The sequence below is a fragment of the Myotis nattereri genome, assembly GCF_964212035.1.
Source record: "Myotis nattereri genome assembly, chromosome: 4".
Lineage (NCBI taxonomy): Eukaryota > Metazoa > Chordata > Mammalia > Chiroptera > Vespertilionidae > Myotis > Myotis nattereri.
The window spans coordinates 43580354-43596965 of NC_138079.1; the positions used below are offsets into that span (position 1 = coordinate 43580354).

A 16612-nucleotide genomic window follows, 5' to 3' on the forward strand; every position below is an offset into this window, starting at 1 on the left:
CTACTCAGAACAATGAGCAATTTAAAGCTTATATATTGTTTATTTCTGAAGTTTTCCACTTAGTATTTTCAGACCACGGTTGACTACAGGTAACTGAAACCATGAAAAGCAAAATATAGATAAGGGGGGAACTCCTATATCACGTATGAAGCAGCCCTGCCAAAAGACTGAACCCATATCACATTAAGCCTCTAAATCGAGCTAAAAGTTTAGAGGAAACACAGCAGGAAGAAAAACACGTTAAAAGATACCATGGGGCCCTAGCTGGTTTGGGTCAGTGGATAGAGCATTGGCCTGAGGACTGATGGGTCTCGGGTTCAATTCCGGTCACGGTCTAGTACCTTAGTTGCAGGCCTGATGCCCAACCCAGTATGGGCGCAATCAATGAATGTGTCTCTATCACATTAATGTTTCTCTCTCTCTCTGTCTTTCCTCCTCTCTTCCACTATCTAAAAATCAGTGGAAAAATATCCTCGGGTGAGGATTAACAACAACAACAACAAAAATACCATGGGGAGGTAGGTGCAGAAAAATCCAAACACTGAAAGTTCTACAGACCGACATGATTTTTCAAAAACCAAATTGCAAGGAACAAGAAAGAAAGTGGGAAAATTACTTTAAAATAATTTGGACTCCCACAAATTATTTCAAAATTATAACATTTTTTAAACAATTGGAAATATGAACACGTGCTTAAATATTTAGCATTATTGAAAAGTTGTTGCTAAATTTTTCAGGTGTAAATAATGGTAGTGTTATTATGTTTTTGTAAAGAGCTACTTTCTTTAGAAATATATACTGAAATATTTAAGAATTAAATGAATTTTTTATTCACAAATTTGCTTCAAAATAAAATGGGGGGATAAGGATATGAATAAAACAAGATTGTCCATACTGAAGCTGGGTGATGGTATTGGATATAAGGGAGCTCATTGCATTTTTATTTTATAAAGGGCTTATCTTTAAAATATATATGTAGAAAAATTTAGAGATGAAAAGGTAATACATGAAATTTGCCTCAAATTATCCAGCTATGAGGTAGGGTCAGAGTGGGTGAGTCTACAGATAAAATAAGATCTGTGACCATGAGTTGTTAATGTTGAAGCTGAGACGTGGGTGCATGGTTTATTGCAATATTCTCTCTACTTTTATATGTGATTGACATTTTCCACAATAAAAATTTTTAAATTAAAAATTCACTATCGGCAGTGACCTCAGATGGTGGTCCCACAGATCTGTCTCTTGCTTCAACAGTATTTGAACAGAACAGACCCAGGGATGTCCCTCCTTCCAGCCTCCAGCCTCTTTTCCAGTCACCACCCCCTGAACCACCTCAGCCATCCTCAGACTCCCAGATCAGCCAACACCGTTTTGTTGTTGTTTGTTTTTACCTTAACTCATTGTCGAATAGCCATGAGGTCCCAAATTCATCAGAATTATTCCCCAGAGGTGGAGGTCGCCGTCAACTGCCTGGCCAACCTGCGTCTGCAGGCCTCCTGCACCTACCTCTCTCTGGGCTTCTATTTCAACCACAAGGATGTGCTCTGGAGGGTGTGGGCCCCTTCTTCCTCGAGTCGGTGGAGAAACGTGAGGGCGCTGAACGTCTCTTAAAGAAGCAAAACCAGCGCAGTGGCCGCATTCTCTTCCATGATGTGCTGAAGCCTTCCCAAGATGAGAGGGGCAAAATCAGGATGCCATGGAAGCTTCCACGGCCTTGGAGAGGAACCTGAACCAGGCCCTGGGTTCTGCCCGTGCAGACCATGGTCTCTAGAGAACTACTTCCTGGGTGAGGGAGTGAAACTCCTCAAGAAGATGGGTGACACCTGACTAACCTCCGCAGGCTGGCTGGCCCTCAGGCTGAGCTGGGTATCTTTTCTGTTTTGGGAGGAGGGGGGAGGGACCAATATCTTCTTGAAAGCCTCACCCTCAAGCACAACTCAGAGCCATTGGAGCCCGGGGGCCTTTGAGGGACCCTCTGTGTTGCCTGGGTGTCTGGCTTTTGCCTGAGCCTCTCCCTGAAACCACTAGGCATTCTTTTAGCCACCCTGGAGCCCCCTCCCATGCATTGAACCAAATGGAAATAATAAAGGGCTTTGCAGGACAAGAAGGTCACTATTACTCTTGCAACAAAATGTATTTATTTACCTGGCAAATTTTAACATTTATGAGTAAAGAGCAAATCACCCAGGAAAACAATAGGAAACAATGGTGCTGCAGAAAGCCTCCCTGAGACATTGTCTCAGAGCATAATACAGAATGGCCACCCACAAATCTCAGAGGTACAAAACAATGCTTATCTGCCATGACAGGCTAAGTTAGGTTGCAGTAACAAATCATAACCAGGTGTTTTTTATTTCTCCAGAAGTGCTCTGAAATCGCAATCCCTTGCAGTGGTTCTCAACCTTCCTAATGCCGCGACCCTTTAATACAGTTCTTCATGTTGTGGTGACCCCAACCATAAAATTATTTTTTTTGCTACTTCATAACTGTAATTTTGCTACTGTTATGAATCGTAATGTAAATATCTGATATGCAGGATGTATTTTCATTGTTCGCGACTCACAGGTTGAGAAACGCTGCCTTAAGGCCTCAAACTGATGGTGCAGCCACAATATCAAGTCTTGCCTATTGCTGTGCCAGAGGGAAAGCAGGCCCTGGAGTGTCTCACATTGGTGAGGAAGGGATCCACTCTAGAAATGACATGTCACTTCTCAGAATTTATGTGCTTGAATCAATCACATGATCCTATTCAACCACAAGGGGGCCAGGAAGTACATTGGCATCACATGCCCAGAAGAGAAGAGAAAGAACTGGAACTATGTGGCAAAGAACTCTATTGACTTTCTTGTTAAGAGAACCTGTTTCATGATGTTGAAGCTGCATCATACTTTAGTCCTGGTGATGACTGTACCTTGTTGCCACCTCTAACACAGTATCCAGACTTATGTGCTCATCTATGCTTTTTGGTTATTTCTCTCCTAGGAGTCATGCAATATATTGTTTGCAGAAATTACAAAAGAAATGCAAGGTAAGTGGATGATTCAACTATGCACTCAGCAACACTTTTTTAGAAGGAATTGTTTCATTTTTCCCTCTTGGATTATAAAGTAGTGCTATTGTAAAAATTTTGGAAAATATGGACAACTAAAAAGGGGAGAAATCACCCATAATATCATCTTCAAAATATAATCCAGTTAATATTTTAGTGTATTTCTTCCAAAGTTTTCTATTATTTAAAAAAACTAGCTTTCATGGTCAACAAAACTATAACTATTTATTAGTGACATTGCTCCGAATACCTGATTTGATTGGTCCTGGAACAGCAGATATTTAAAAAGATGTTTTAGCCCTTTTTCTCAAAACATGAACATTACACATGGTAATGTAGCACTTAAATACTAATGGTTAATTAACAGTTTCAGGTTACATTTTGTGTGTTATTTTTATTGATTTCAGAGAGGAAAGGAGAGGGAGAGAGAGATAGAAACATCAGTGATGAGAGAGAACCACTGATTGGCTGCCTCTGGCACACCCCCTACTGGGGATCTAGCTTGCAACCCCGGCATGTGCCCTTAGCAGTAATCGAACCCAGGACCCTTCAGTTTGCAGGCTGATGCTCTATCCACTGAGCCAAACCAAGTAGGGCTACATTCTGTGTTTTGTAGCAATGAATCCCTACTTCTAAAATCGCTTGTTAGTATAAGATCAGCCATGGAACAAAGGAATAATTGTAATAGTTATTTTCATTTGTTTCTGGTATTTTCTCCACCCAGATTACTTATGAAAATGGAACGGCTTTGGAAGTTCATATTACTGTGGAATTTAAGCCTCTTAAAATCATCAAGATTCTGGTTACCTTTCAAAATAATAAACTGCTGATTCAAGCAATGACTAATCTAAGAAATAAATTGGCCAGATATATTACAATTGGGATGATCTCTTCAAGTCCAGAAACAATTTGGTTATAAATTGGATCTTTAGAGGTTAAAGATGGTACATATGATTTTTCAGAAATTACTCAAACTTTTCTGAGGACTCTTTTCGACACTGCATTTGATATGCAGATTTCTTCTTTATTCCATTCGACAAAGGATATCACAGAAAATTTAACTGGCCCAGAATCTATACAAAGATCTCACAATCTTATATTACAGCAATCTCTCAACTACTTATACTACTAAATAAAAGAATAACAGCAGATTGTGAATTTCAAGGCAAAAATGGATCATGATTTATCCATTTTTATAATCCTTACAACTCGCAACAATGCACTGCACAGAGGAAAACATCCATTAACAAATAAATGTGATAGAAAGTACAATTTCATTTGTATATGAAAGGCATTTGTTTGGATACCTTGTTTATTTTCCTTATTGTTATTTGATATAAGCCTTTGTTTTCTGGAATATCCCCTTATAATTTCCAGAAGGAAAATTACCGAATTAGGTCATCTGAACATTTCTTAATTTGACAAATAAGTTTCCAAAATCTTTGTCCTAATTTAGATCCCCAACAGGATATGAGTGCTTATTTCACTCTACCCTCACCAATGGAATTTATTCATATTTTAAACAAACGGACTAATTAGGTCCATGGGAAATATCTCTTTAGTCTTCATTTCATTATGAAGGTGAACATTAGTAAAATTTGTAGTAGGCACTTAAATTTCCTATTTTGTGAATTGAATTCATGAATATACATTTCCCATTTACCTATTTAAGGTCGTAGTGTGCTTTATTTCTATTATTTATCCTCACACTGTATAATATACTTTTATCCCAAATATGCACATACACACACGTATATGTATGTCCCTGTGGTTCCATAAACACAGTGACCTCATTTTATTAATCTGTGAACAACACCTAACACAAAAGAGAGAAAATACAGCCTGTACTTTGCAAAATTATCCTTAATTGTAATAGAATTTTCTGTGATTTCCTTTGTAGGATTAAATGAGATAATAAGCAAAGCATCTAGAACAGTGCCCATCACATAGATGTTCAATAAATTATTTTGAGCAACTAGTCAGTTTCACGGTTGAACTAAAACCACACGCTTGCATTTCAGAGTTTAGGAAAATCAAGATTAGAGAAAGAAAAATCAACATTAACTATCTTTGAAGGGTAAACTTATAGTTGTAAATTGCAGATTTGGGATAGGAACACCAGTTCTCAAATCTCTCATCATCATCACATCTGACGGGAATACTTCTCTAAGCTACTGTGACTAGTGGAGTTTTTGAGGGGCCGGTATGAAAACTGAGCTGGAGAGACCTTGTGGCCGTGGCTGGGTTCTTCCCCCTCCCGCCTGTAATGAGCCCTTGATCCCATACGGAGATGTTCCTTCTTCCCTCGTTTAAATGTACAGGAAACGGGTGGCACGAACAGAAAAGCTCAACAAGCACACGTGTGCATCACATGCATGAGAGTTTGTTTTCCGCCCCTCAGATGAGCTGGCTTTTGGTTTTAGGCGGGGGAGGCAGCTTCTCGGGGCCAGTGTGAGGAAAGCAGAACTAACGCAGGGAGAGGGAGGACCGAGCTGCAAAGAAAATGGCCCGTCGGCGGGAGGGCCTAAGCTCGGGGTGGGTTGCCAACAAATCTAAAGTAAAGAAGCTAGGACCTAGCTGCTAGGTTTTCGGGGATAGCAGCGCGGATGGAAGCCGGATTTGCCACCCGCAGGCGGCCGTGCCCGGTGCAGGCTGGAACGCTGCTCGGGCTCCAAGGACTCCGGAGGCTGGGGCGGAGGAAGCTGCGACTAGGACATCCACGGGCAAAGGGGGCCTGACACTGACGCGGGTCGTTGCCCGATCCCGGTTTCAAAGCATCTAATGGGGAACGGAGTCCAGCTTTAGGGCCGACCTTCTCCTGTCCGCGTCCTCCTCAGCCTCTTCCGGGAAGTGTCCTCGCCTCTGGCCAGGGCCTTGGGCTCAAACCCCGCAGCGCAGCGCGCAGGCGCCTCGGGACTGCGGCGGCCGCGGCGGGAGGGCGGGGCGTGCGAGCCGAGGGAAGCCTCCTCCGCGCCTGCGCCGGGCGCTCACTCCCAGGTCGGGAAACTAACCTGGAGCCGACGTCGCACACTCCCGGGACTCCGGTCCGGCGGCTCCTCGCTCCGGGGCGGTGTCGCATCGAGTGCCCGAGAGCGCCGCTGGGGCGTGGGGAGGTAAGAGCCTCTGGGGATCTGCATCGTGGCTTCTGCTCAGCCCTGCTGCCCTCCCGGAGGGGGCGGGGTGCCGCTGGACGCTCTGTCCCAGGGTCTGGGTCTGGCCCTCTTCCTCCGGGGACCGAGCCTGGGCCCGGACCGGTTCCTTTTCTGATCCCCCTGAGCGGGCCGGGGAGTCCCGACCCTCCAGCCTCGGGTCCCCCCGATCGAGCGTGAAAGGCCGCATAGGCCTGGAGGGCAATCTCGGCGGCTCTTGGCCGGCGCTGCCGCCCCGGGTCGCCTGGAGCGCTCGTCTCTGCGGAGGCAGCGCCCCGGGCCGCTGCCGCTCCGGGGGAGGGGCTGCGCGGCTGCAGGGGCCGTGGTTCCCGCGAAGGAAGGACTCGACCCCCGCCTGCGACCCGTCCTCGCCCGGGGTGCTTCCCGCCCCGGTCCGTGTTCGCATCACTTTGGACCGGAAGGATGCGGCAGTGTTCCTTCTCCTCTACCCTTGCTCTGGTACCTTTGGAAAATGCTGATAGATGACCTAACTTTTAAACTCGTAATTTATTTCTATTTCCGTGATTGCAAATCATTGTTTTCCAGATTAAGAGTATTCTTGTTAGACTCTTATGGAAACCAGCCCGTAAATTTGATACGTTGATGTTTTTACTTAACAAAATAGGCAACTTGTTGGTCGACTTAGGTTCCTTCGTTTATTATTTTCAACTCGTCGTTTTTTGAATTGGCAGAAGTTTAATGGTTTGATCTAGAAGTATTATATAATTTTCCACCCAATTTCTTCCTTTATTTCCTCCCCTCATGTTAAACTATATGCTAATGTCAAAAAGTTCTAAATATAATAATGAATAAGGAAAAAGAATCAATGATATTCCCATTATTTAGAAGTAATTAACCACAGTTAATGTTTTGACTTCATCTTCGAGCTTTTTTATATTTTTAAAACTCATTTTTTAAAAATATATATTTTACTTTTTTACAGAGAGGAAGGGAGAGGGATAGGGAGTTAGAAACATCAATGAGAGAGAAACATGGATCAGCTGCCTCCTGCACACCCCCTACTGGGGATGTGCCCACAACCAAAGTACATGCCCTTGACCGGAATCGAACCTGGGACCTTTGAGTCCGCAGGCCGATGTTCTATCCACTGAGCCAAACCGGTCAGGGCTCCTGTCCTCTTTTATATTCTCTTCATAGGTGATCTCTTGCTGCCAATTCCCAATTCTTTATCTCAGACTTATTTACTGAAGCCGAGATCCTTATATCCAACTGCCTATTGGACATCTCCCCCAGGATGTATTCAAGTTACATGAAATAACAGTCCGGACGTGAACTCATGTTTTCACTCCGTTCTGCTCCTCTTTGTATTGCCTGTGGTGGTCAGTGGCACTGCACAGTCACCCACAGTGGACACCTGGCAGTAACCCTAGCGTTCTCCCTTGCTTTCACTCTCCAGTAGTTCCTGCTCTCTAACCACTTTTATATCTGTCTCCTTTCCATTTGCACTGCACTGTCTAAGCCTGGGTCAGGTCCTCATCATCTGTTACCTTAACCATTTTAGGAGTCTCCTTACTACTGTTTTGTTGATTTTATTTATCTTCCATGTTGCTGCCAATTATTAACATCATGAAGACATTTTTAAGAAACTTTTTTTGTAAACATGGTAAATGTTTGTTTGTAAATCTTAAGAGTATATAAATGACCCAGTGAGTAAACATATTACCTAAAACAGGTTATCATATATACATATAATAAACTTAGAATAGGGAGTATATCTTATATTTCTTTTGTATCTTCTACTGCCCATGGTAGATTACTGGCACAATATGTACATCTTGGTGGACTGAAATGGAAAGCATGTGCAGCTTAATAACATTTCATGAAAAAGGTTTCAGTATACAGTATTTGCATTATCAAACCTATGAATTGTTGGGTTATGCTATTATTTTGTAATTATTTTACCTTATTGTATATTTTTAGGCATCAAATAATATAATGCTTAGTACATTGTTATATAGATAGAGATATTTTGTGAATAGTATTTATTGAATTGCATAATTTTTTAAAGAAAAATTCCTTGGCTTTTTCTAATGAAAAACTATTTCTAGACCTTTTAGTTCCTGTGCTTTATTTTTTTGTACATTCTATATTCAGAGTTCCCGTACTGCTTTTTACTATTTTATTTATTTTTAATGTAATGGTTTTGTTTATCAAAGAGATACCTGTACATAATTTAAAGATTTAAGTACTATTACAAGACTTATAATGAAAACTAATAGTCCTCTGCATCAGTCCTTCTTTCTCTTGCATCCCATTCTCCAGAAGTGTCCCTTCTCAATCAACATTCCTCATCAGAATCACGAAATACAGAAAATGATTGGAGTAACTATTTTTTCAATTCCCCCAAGGATGGTATATAACTAGTTATACTTTAGATGCATGGAAGAGCAGTTAATTTATTACATAAAGTGGATGCCTTTGGGCAGTGGTTCTCAACCTTGGCTGCACATTAGAATCACCTGGGAATCTTTTGAAACTCCTGACCTCTGGCCCTGACCGGCTTGGCTCAGTGGATAGAGCATCGGCCTGTGGACTGAGGGGTCCCGCGTTCGATTCCGGTCAAGGGCATGTACCTTGGTTGCAAGCACATCCCCACTAGGGGGTGTGCAGGAGGCAGCTGATCGATGTTTCTCTCTGATCGATGTTTCTAACTAACTATCCTCCCTTCCTCTCTGTAAAAAATTAATAAAATTAAAAAAAAAAAATCCTGGTTTCTGGGCCCCATCCTCCCTAAATTCTGTTTCTTTGTTACTAATGTTGTGGCCTCACCCCATAACAAAGAAACAGACTTTCCGGAGGATGAGGCCCAGAAATCAGGATTTTTAAAAGATTCCCAGGTGATTCTAATGTGCAGCCAAGGTTGAGAACCACTGCCTTAGGACAGGGGTCCTCAAATTATGGCCCGTGGGCCACATGCAAATACAAATATTGTATTTGTTCCCGTTTTGTTTTTTTTACTTCAAAATAAGATATGTGCAGTGTGCATAGGAATTTGTTCATAGTTTTTTTTTTAAAATTATAGTCCGGCCCTCCAACGGTTTGAGGGACAGTGAACTGGCCCCCTGTTTAAAAAGTTTGAGGACCCCTGCCTTAGGGCATTAAGGCTTACTTCTCTTATAGAATCCTTATTGAGGAAGGCTGCTCCTGAAATAAATGATTATTCAACTCTTTTTTTTACCTCTAATTTTTAAAATAGCATGCGTACTTATACAGCTTTCTCTCCATTCTCCCCCCATCCTACCACAGTTTTAGATATTATGTACCAATTTCTGTTATAGAAGATGGGAGTATAGGTTTGTTATAACTACCTCCACCTATAAACACTGCATTGCATTGTTCCTCCCCTCTTTTCTATATTCATAAATTAGTTATGTTAATTTTTAGTTAAATCATTATTTAGTGTTCACATCATTGTGTAAATATTGTATACAGCTGAGCCTGGTAGTGTATTATGATGATACTAGAGGCCCGATGCATGAAATTCATGCAAGAGTAGGCCTTCCCCCAGCTGCTGGCACCAGCTTCCCTCTGGCACCTGGGACCCGGGATTCCCTTGAAGCCCTGGCTTCATCCAGAAGGTTGTCCAGAAGGACTTCTGGTCTAATTAGCATATTATGCTTTTATTATTATAGATTTCCTTTTTTATATAATTTTGTTTTTCCTAGAGTTATTAGCTCTTTTAGATATCTTTCCATGTACCTTATAATGGATGTTTTACAGCTTTTTAATGTATCTTTCATATCTTTTATTAATCTATTAACAACCCTTCAGATAAGATAGATAAATCTCCTTTTTGTAGATTGAAACACATCAGATAATCTTTGTTTGTTTGTTTTTCAATATCTCTCTTGTAATTGTCTGTCACTCTGTCAATCTCTGTGTCAATCGTGATGGGTTGCTCTCCTCTCTAGGCCAGTTGTAGAGCTTTCTTCCCAGAGTGTGTCCTATGGTCTGTGAATTCCATTTGTCTTTCTTCGTGTTGGGTAGCCTGTTTCCAGGATATCAGGTCTTCCACTTCCTTGCTATCTCCTTCATGTTGGTACATCTTCTAGTGGCTTCCTGAGAAAGGCTGAATGGGAGGCAAATTTTTAGGATTCTACATGTCTATACATGTTTTTTTATTATACCCTTACACTTGGCTGATAGCTTAGCTGGTTATAGAATTCTACGTTGTAATAATTTACTTTTAGAATTTTGGAGACATGGTTCCGTTGTTTTCTCGCTTCTAGTTTGCTATCATGAAGTCTACTTCTAAAATGACAGTCAGTCCTTTGTATGTGACCTGTGATTTCTCTCTGGAAGCTTTTATATTTATTCACTAAGGATGTGTTAAGCATTTTTATGTGGCAGGCACTGGTCAAGATACTTTGAAAATATGGGTGAACAAAAATACAAGATTCCTACGTTCATGGAGCTTAAATTTGCAGAGGGAGTTATTCTAAATGGTAAACAATAAATGTAATAAATACACTATACAAAATGTTAGAAGGTTGTAAATTAAATAAATGCCTAGAAAAGAGAAAAAGGAAAGCAGGATGGGATGGGGTGGTCAAGAGTGTTGGGGAAAGGAAAGGTGGGAGATGCATATTGCAGTATGATGTGGTGTGATCTTTCCTTAAACCACTCAGGTATTCTGAAATTTCATAATGATGTGGCTCGGTAAGGGTTTTTCATTAATTGTGTTTGGCCCTAAATGCACCCTTTCACCTAGGAACCATAGCCTTCAGTTCTGGGATATTTTATTTGACACTTTCGTTCTTTCCCCCCTATACTTTCTTTCTGGAGTCCTTGTAATTTGAATATTAGACCTTATTAGATTGGTTCTTTAATTTTCTAATACTTTTATTCTTCATCCCCTTCTTTTAGTTTTACTTCCTAGAATATTTTCTCAACTTTATTTTCCAGTGCTTTGATTTCATTTTTTAAAACGTAGAACCGTTTTAGACTTACAGGGTTATTGCACAGATAGTACAGAATTCCCATATACCCCACTCCCAGTTTCTCTGCTATTACAGCTTACATTAATATAGTGCATTTGTCATGATTAGTGCAGTCCGTACATTACTCACATTACCTCAGTTTTTTCTAATAGACGTTTTCTGTTCCAGGATACCACATTACACTGAGTAGTTTCATCTCCTTAGGCTCCTCATGGTTATGACAGTTTCTCAGTAATTTGGTTTTGATCCTCTTGAGTGTTGAGGATTACTAGTCAGTTATTTTGTAGAATGTCAATTGGGATTTGCCAGATGTTTTTCTCATGACTAGATTGTGGTAATATGTTTTGGGAGGAAGACAACAGAGATAAAGTGCCATTCTCATCACATCATACTGAGGGTACAGACTATCATTATGACTTGTCACTGTTGATCTTAACCTTGGTCCTCTGGCTTGAGGTAGTGTTTGTCAGGTTTCTCCACTGTGAAGTTGTTTTTCATACTGTACTCTTTAGCAAGTCACTGTGTGCGCCATACACCTGAGTAGCGAGTTATGTTCCACTTCCTTAAGAACAAAGTATCTACATACATTATTTGGAATCTTAATGCATGGCAAATTTATCTTGTTCCCTCATTTACTTATTTAATCATTTATTTATCTCATAGATTGTTTTAAAGTTTTGGGTTATAATCCAGTACTACTTTATTTATTTTATTATTCAAATTGTTCCAGCTTTGGCTTTCAGGAGCTCTTTCAGTCGACGCCTGTATCCCTTTGACATACCTCCTACATTTTTGTGTGTGTGTGCATGTGTGCATGTGCGCACTCCCGCTCATGTATGTGCGTGTACTTTCTTCTTAGCATTACAAGATGCTCCATGCTCATCTTGTATATTTCCTGCCCCAGTCTTAGAATCAGCCATTTCTCCGAGGAATCTCGGTTCTTTTTATTGGAGAAACCAAGATCTAGGCACCAACTGTGATTGTTGCCATTGAGAGGTCTTGCTTCTATGCCCTCCCAGATGACAGAGCAATATATGTATATATACTGTATATGTGTATTTGTATATATGTGTATATATATATATATATATATATATACTATCTATATACAAATATCTAGAAATATTTCTATGTGTAATCATCTGTGCCATATTAAGGTAAACATGAGTTTGTTTATACTGGTGTCTCAAACTCAAATCCATTACTACATAGATCAGTGATGGCGAACCTATGACATGCGTGTCAGAGGTGACATGCGAACTCAGTTTTTTGGTTGATTTTTCTTTGTTAAATGGCATTTAAATATATAAAACAAATATCAAAAATATAAATCTTTGTTTTACTATGGTTGCAAATATCAAAAAATTTCTATATGTGACACGGCACCAGAGTTAAATTAGGGTTTTTCAAAATGCTGACACGCCGAGCTCAAAAGTTTCGCCATCACTGACATAGATCATTGTAGCTTCCTTTCCTTGGTTATTTATAATCTTTCCCTCTAACAGAGAGAAAACTGGCTCCTACCATCAGCCATCAAATTATTTAATTTGAATTCCAGTATACATGTATGGTGATTTCAGAATTGTTAACCTGTACCCTCATGGGAAACAACTTTATCAACTAAAGTACAATGCTCGTGTTCATTTTGCCTTTAGTATTACATACTCCACTCATTTCCAAAGATAGCACTTTATTTCTCCACTTGTTTTATACATTTGTAACACATCTAGATAGATTCTTTTGTCACGTGCTGCATTCCATTGGATAATCCCCTGACCTTCTTAATAATTTTTAAAAAATTAGCATGTACTGAGGTTTATTCTTTGTGCTATAAAATTCTGTGAGTATAGACAAAGGCTTAATGTCTTGTACTCACTATTACAGTACCATACAGAATAGTTTCATCACCCTAAAACATCCATTTTTCTTTACCTGTTTAACCCTTCTCTGCCCCAGAACACTGGCAATCACTGATGTTATTACTATCTCTGTAGTTTTACCTTTTCTAGAATGTCATGCAATTAAAATTGTACAGTATGTATATATTTTTAGACTGGCTTCTTTCACTTAGAAATAAGCTTTTAAATTTTATGTATGTCTTTTTGTGGCTTTCATAGCTCACTTATTTATATCACTGAATATTATCCCATTGTATGGTTGTACCATAGTTTATTCACTTACTGACGGGCATCTTTGATGTTTCCAAATTTTAGCAGTTACGGATAGAGCTGCTGTAAACATTCAAGTTCTTGTGTGAATATAAATCTTTAAATCAGTTGGGTAAATACTTAATAGTATGATTGCTGGATCATATAGTAAGACTTTGTTTAGTTTTGTAAGAGACTGCCAAACTGTCTTCCAAAGTGGCTGTACCATTTTGCCTTCCCACCAGCAATAAATGGGAGTTCCTACTGCTCAGTATCCTTGCAGCATTTGGTTTTGTCAGATTTTGGATTTTAGCCATTGTAATAGATATGAAATGGTATCTGAATGTTTTTGTCTGCCGTTCCCTAAAGAAAATTGATGTTGAGCATTTTTTTATATGTTTATTTTCCATCTGTATGTGTTCTTTTGTGCTGAGGTGTTTGTTCAGAACTTTTACTCATTTCTTAGTATGTATTGACATCCTCTCTAATTCAGTAAGAAAAAAAGAAATAAAAGGTACACTTTTTGGAAAGGAACAAATAAAACTGCCTCTATTTGTAATGATATGATTTTTTCTTTAAATATATTTTTATTGATTTCAGAGAGTGTAGTAGAGCTCAGGAAGTATGTCTCAGCGCTGCGGCTGATGCAATGGTGTGAGCACACTCCACCATGACATGCTTCCTCGGCACACCAGGAAGTAGCAATGCCCGCCTGAACTAACTCCTAGAGCCACATGCATAGTACCCCAGCCTTTCAGCCATTGGTTGCCTATAGCAATGTGTCTCCCTCTGATTGGTCGCCTATAGCAACGTGTCTCCCTCTGACTGGTCACCTATAGCAACGTGTCTCCCTCTGATTGGTCCCCTCATGCTGTATATACCCCTGTAGTTCCTCAATTAAAAGGATCTGCGTCAATGAACCTGGTCCCCGGGTCGTGCATGCAGACGCCCTAGCGCGTTGGGGCCCCGTCGTCCTCACCCCCGAGGGATCCCCTGCTTCAAGAGAGGGAGAGGAAAAGAGAGATGGAAACATCATTGATGAGAGAATCATTGATTGGCTGTCTCCTGCATGCTCCCCACTGGGGAATCAAGCCTGCAACCAGGCATGTGCCCTGACTGGGAGCTGAACCGTGACCTCCTGGTTCATAGGTGGATGTTTAACCACTGAGCCACACCAGCCAAGTTGGTTTGTCTGTATTTATTGATGGTGAAACTGACCACTGGATTCAGATAAGTTGGACTGATCCCACCATTATACTTACCCTCCAACCTTTCATCTAAATTTCACCCATTGATAGCCATTGCCTAATCCATTTATGGTATTAGGGTCTGTGAGAAGATGATTTTAATATCCTTCTTTATTTATTTACTGGCATTCTTATCTAAAGGACTTTCCCTCAGCAAATATTTTGTTATGGTAAAGCATGTTTTGTAAATAAAGGGTAGGATAAATTCTTGGCTATTTTCCTTTAATGTATCAATTTCAGAGTTAATGGGTTAGTGCCCTAGCAACCCTCCAATGGGTGGGGGTTTGTTTTGTTTATGTTTTAAGCATCATTATGATCTCTGGGTTTTTATCTGTTTGATTTATGTTCAATTCTTTGCAGTCTTCATTCATTTGATGTCCAGTTGTCCCATTTAAGCCAGTGGGAGCCCTTCAACTTGTTTCCTGTGTCCTTTTGATATTATCACATTAGTCATTGATAAGATTCCTTTAGGGTCCTCAGGCTCATTTAATGGAGTTTCTGACACAGATTACTGGTTCATCTTTATTCATAAAACTAACTTTTACTTTTCTTGTTCCTCTCTCTTGAATGCTTGTTTTCTGTTTCTTTAATTTCTGCTCTAAGCTTATAAATTTTTAATCATCTTTTCTAGTATAAGCATTTAAGGCCCTCAGTATCTATTGAAGCTCCATTTTTGCTGAGTCTCACAAGTTTTTATATGCAGTCTTTTTTTAAAAATATTTTTTATTGATTTTTTACAGAGAGGAAGGGAGAGAAATAGTTAGAAACATCGATGAGAGAGAAACATCAATCAGCTGCCTCCTGCACACCCCACATTGGGGATGTGCCCGCAACCCAGGCACATGCCCCTGACTGGAATCGAACCTGGGACCCTTGAGTCTGCACGCCAACGCTCTATCCACTGAGCCAAACCGGTTTCGGCTATATGCAGTCTTTTATCTGGATGTAGTATACAGTGGGGCCTTGACTTAAGAGTGTCCCGACTAACGAGGTTTTTTTTTGGTTGTTTGTTTTGTTTTGTTTTGTTTTGTTTACTTTAGTAAATCTTTATTGTTCAGATTATTACATTTGTTCCTCTTTTTTCCACCCCATAGCTCCCCTCCACCCAGTTCCCACCCCCCCCTCTGCCCTTACCCCCCCCCCCCCACTGTCCTCATCCCTAGGTGCACAATTTTTGTCCAGTCTCTTCCCGCATCTCCCACACCCCTTTCCCCACCAAGAATAGTGAGTCCATTCCCTTTCTATGTCCCTGATTCTATTATAATCACCAGTTCATTCTGTTCATCAGATTATTTATTCACTTGATTCTTAGATTCACTTGTTGATAGATGCATATTTGTTGTTCATCATTAGTATCTTTACCTTTTTCTTCTTCTTCCCTTCTTAAAGGATACCTTTCAGCATTTCATATAATACTGGTTTGGTGGTGATGAACTCCTTTAGCTTTTCCTTATCTGTGAAGCTCTTTATCTGACCTTCAATTCTGAATGATAGCTTTGCTGGATAAAGTAATCTTGGTTGTAGGTTCTTGGCATTCATCACTTTGAATATTTCTTGCCACTCCCTTCTGGCCTGCAAAGTTTCTGTTGAGAAATCAGCTGACAGTCGTATGGGTACTCCCTTGTAGGTAACTGACTGCCTTTCTCTTGCTGCTTTTAAGATTCTCTCTTTGTCTTTTGCCCTTGGCATTTTAATTATGATGTGTCTTGGTATGGTCCTCTTTGGATTCCTTTTGTTTGGGGTTCTCTGCGCTTCCTGGACTTGTAAGTCTATTTCTTTCACCCGGTAGGGGAAGTTTTCTGTCAGTATTTCTTCAAATAGGTTTTCAATATCTTGGTCTCTCTCATCTTCTGGCACCCCTATAATTCGGATGTTGGTACGCTTGAAGCTGTCCCAGAGGCTCCTTACACTATCTTCATATTTTCGGATTCTTTTTTCATTTTGCTTTTCTGGTTGGGTGTTTTTTGCTTCTTCGCATTTCAAATCTTTGCCTTGATTCTTGTGCTCCTCTGGTCTGCTGTTGGGAGTCTGTATAATATTCGTTATTTCAGTCAGTGTA

At 40.3% G+C, this 16612-nt stretch overlaps 1 protein-coding gene across 1 annotated transcript in view; it reads left to right on the plus strand.

Moving 5' to 3' along the window:
- The first annotated feature begins 5493 nt into the window (after positions 1-5493).
- The window catches only part of ZFYVE16 (zinc finger FYVE-type containing 16), a 44458-nt gene continuing 33339 nt past the window's right edge, over positions 5494-16612 (plus strand). The window contains exon 1 of the mRNA XM_081088641.1: positions 5494-6162. The gene's annotated coding sequence lies outside the window, so the exon portion shown is untranslated. The remainder of the gene's footprint in view (positions 6163-16612) is intronic.